The sequence below is a fragment of the Nylanderia fulva genome, unplaced genomic scaffold (assembly GCF_048542155.1).
Source record: "Nylanderia fulva isolate GAGA-0341 unplaced genomic scaffold, ASM4854215v1 Scaffold6, whole genome shotgun sequence".
Lineage (NCBI taxonomy): Eukaryota > Metazoa > Arthropoda > Insecta > Hymenoptera > Formicidae > Nylanderia > Nylanderia fulva.
The window spans coordinates 4,230,760-4,235,288 of NW_028190698.1; positions in this window are offsets into that span (position 1 = coordinate 4,230,760).

The window sequence follows — 4,529 nt, forward strand, 5'->3', positions numbered from 1 at the left end:
TTCAAGTGGAAGGAGGAAAGTTAGGCGAGAATGTTTCAAACTACCAATTTAAATGCCGATCCGATGAGCCGATCCGGCCAATACGCCTCGCAGAGTGCAAGGTTATTAAGGCATAGTCTGGTCGGCGGCACACGGTCGGCTAGTTTAGGTAGATTGGTCCAGGGGACCAGTGCATTTTTGAGAGCTCATTGCCATCGACGGCAAGTTAAGCTTGTCCCCGGATTACTCAATGATTTATTCTCCCAGTGTCGGAAACACGATAAGAAATGACTTTGCATCTCGCGATATTTGCGATGAAAGTCTTATTTATAATTTACAAATATATGAATTTCAAGCGATACGTTTTGTGAAAAATTCTTAATAAAAAGAATTGACAAATATAAAAAAAATTTTTTTCTGAGATTAAATGCAAATATAAAAAATATTACACCACAAATAAAGATATTATATATATATATATTATCTACAGTCCTCCATAAGTTTGGAAACCCCTTATATTTAACAGTTAAAGAATTGCATGGCAGCGATCTGTTATAAATGAAAATGTCATTGAAATACTTTACGTTTATTTTATGATTTATTTATACAAAAAATCTGCACAGATCTGTCAAAAGGATCCTCTTAATTTTGAGAGAAATATTCTCTGAAGAAATATTCTTTAATTAGATATTCGTAACGTGCAAGAATATAAACTTAATGGGATTTTTTATCATTGTATCCTTTGAAATATTATTAATCGTGATAACAAAAAAAACAGTCTTATAAATGAACATTTGTTATTTGTTGCATACAGTACCCTTCACAAGTTTGGAAACACTTAACATTTGACAGTTAAACAATCGCATGGCAGCAATTTATTGATTCAAAAAATCTACACAGATCGCTGCCATACGATTGTTTAACTATAAAATGTAAGGTGTTTCTAAACTTGGAGAGTACTGTATATGTATAAAATATATTTTTGTATATTACTATTTTTTTCGTACATCTTATTTAATTTTTATTAATATGATCGCACTCATAGATCTTCGATAAATATTTTCTTCTCTTGACGATATTTTAATTTAATATATTTTTACAATAAAATTGTGTAAAATAAAGATTCGAATTTATAGTGTCCATGGCGAGAGAATATTTGACTTGCTTATAGTTATCACTCTTTCTTTTATATTTGATTCTGAATATTTTTGGCATACAACATCGGTTATTTTTGCACCAATAAATTCTGCAGTGTTTTCGGGTTAATGTCGATTTTGGTATTTCTGTTTCGGCGAAAGGGGAGCACTAACCTGACCGTAGGCAAGGACGAGTGCTCGAGGCGCCGTCGAAGAAAAACAATAAAACGAGAATTGGCACGTCTGGCGAAACAGTTGAGTGCCGTCAATTCATCTGGCCGACTTGCCAGAACGTGCATCTAACTATCGCATTATATGCATGAATTATCGTCACACGTCTCTGAGTAATGCGGCTCTGACAATGTCACTGACACATACTATGTCTGTCAAAAATACTTGAAATTACAATAAATATATATAAGAAAGTTCGGACGTCTTTATAAGATTTATTTTAGATTTTATTATAAGAAATATATATATAGTTATATGATTTAATGCGCGTACACATTAATTAAACGCAAGTTGACACAAAATTTCATACAATTCTATTAAATTATTATCAAGTATGACAATCATAGTAAAATCTACTGGAATAGATTAGGTTATAGTATTGTGATTATATAGTAAAATTTTTATATTCAAAATATTATGTAATTAATTATATAATGGCAAATTTTGTCAAGAAAATTGTTGTTTAAATGCAAATATATTTTAATTCCTGTTTGAAGAAATATATGCATGCAAATTACATATTTTTATATCAAACTTATATTTTACAGTTTGATATCTAATTATTTCACGTGCATTTATTTTGTTAGAAACAACGTATACTAGGCAAATTGTTTAATATTGAAACATGTATTTTTTCTGTATTTAATATATAGCTATTATATATATATATATTGCAAAAAACGATATCATTTCAAAAAATTTAATTTATTGTACTCTTCAAGAAAAGCATTCTGATATCGATATACAGTAGCGCCGATCGCTTAAATAAATTTTTCCTTGGCATCCTTTCAATCCGGTTGACGATAAATAAGATAACCCTTCCTTCAGTTTCACGTTACAATTGCCTCAATTATCTCAACTGACATAAAAGCAGTGACACAATTATAATGACCTATAAGAACAAACTGTATAAAAAAATTCTGTGTATAGATATTAAATTTTACTCATCCCGATTGTATTGCGAGATATTGATAAATATATCCGTAAAAGTTTTGGTAAACATGTTTTTAAAATACGCGTCTTATAGCCACGAACAGTCCACATTTTCGAAAAGTAATCGCGATAGGTCAAGAATAAAAACTTATTTGTGACAAAGGTAAAAAGTACGAAATAAATTACATAGGCAGAAGCGAGGAAAGTTTGACAAATATTTATAAATTTGTCGGTGCTATGGTACAGGAATTTTGTTTTGTTTTCATGTTTTGTTACACGTGATCGATAATTAAGAGCATGTGATTTACCACATATTTACATTGATCATAATATTGACACAATAACAATATGTTGAACATATATTGTATCTATATTCGTTATAGGCTGTGTATATACTTTAAAATAAAGTTGACACAAAATTTCACACAATTCTATTAAATTATTATCAAGTATGACAATCATAGTAAAATCTACTGGAATAGATTAGGTTATAGCATATTGTGATAATATAGTAAAATTTTTATATTCAAAATATTATGTAATTAATTATATAATGGCCAATTTTGTCAAGAAAATTGTTGTTTAAATGCAAATATATTTTAATTCCTGTTTGATTAAAATAATCTGGTGCAAAACGATAAGCAAGCATACATTGATGACAAATTCTATAATGTTACATTCAGTGATGTATTTGTCGATCATTAACCATTAATGATAAGTAAGTGATAATTGTATTTACAGAATTCCGTTCTGGTTCGTAGCACAAATGACGTGAACCATTGAGCCCGAATTTTTGGCATTATCAATATGCAGCGACATGCTATGTATGCATGAACTTTAGATATATATAAAATCCTGAACATCGATATGCATAACGTATACTCTAATAAATTTAAATATGTTCAATTTTCCTTACTTATACATATAGTATAGTATTCATATCATATTATATATGTAAAATATAATATAATATAAAAATAAATTTCTCTCCTAAAAGAAAGTGTAATTTTTTATACAAAAAATATATTTTTTTTATTAATTTTTTTATATTATATATTTTATAGAAAGAGAAAAAGGAAAAAGAGAGAGAGAGACAGAGAGAAAGAAAGAAAGACACGTTATGTATTTTATATATATGTATATATTATATTTTAATTAATTATTATCCACTATATTTTATTTATTTTTATTATTTATTGATATAGCATTTTTATTATTTATTGATATATCTTACGTATATACTATAAATTCCACGATCGCTTAAAGTTTATTTTAGTTTAGTTAGAGGAAATGTACTAGATATAAAGAGCCAACATCAATTATTTTAATTACGTTCTTATAATATTTTTCTTCTAAATTTCTTCTCAATATCACAAAACATGGAAACTGCAAAGTATTAATTAATCTAAAAATAAAGCGCTTCGAAAATATGTAATTTTAGCAATAACAAAAATATTTATACAGATATGTATACTCTTACACTCAGGATATAAGAACTTTAACGAGACATCTTATTAAATTTTATTCTGAGTACTTAGAAATATTTAGATATAATTATATTATATTTAATTTGAAAAACTAATTTAGATTCTTTAGAAGATTTAAAACTTACACTTACTAATTAAAAAATTTTTCTTTGATAAAGTAAAAATACGAAAGATACGTCTATATAATTTGTCTCGGCGAGATATTTGGGGGTAAGAACTTTGCACTAGTGAAAACCAATTTGATACGCCGATTAATGCATGTATATTGCGAAAAATATTTTTCTTCATTCGGGGGGTGTACCAGAAATCGGCGAAAACATGACTTGATGAATTTAATTAGTGGGCGAAAAGAAATCGCAGAACAATAATCGTTTTGTGCCCCCAAAGTTTATCAGCCGTTACCATGAATTTTGTATTGATTAAAGAGAAAGAGAGAGACGCATCGCCGAAACACGATTTAATAAAATGCAGATTCGTTACAGCAAGAGATATTTTTGCGTACGATACTGCCAGATTTATCGCGTATCTGACTTTAAACATAAATGTTAAGTGCATAATGCGTAAAAATAGTAAGGTGCTTATCTTACAGTCAACACATATACATATATATATATGTAAAATGCTTTAAATGTTAATTGAAAGTTGTCTCTTTGTCTCTTTTTAATTTTTATTAAATTTTAAGTGAGTCAACTTGAATCGCTGGAAAAAAATGGTTTATATTTAAGAGGGAGGAAAAGGGGAGAAATAAAATGTTATTCCGTGC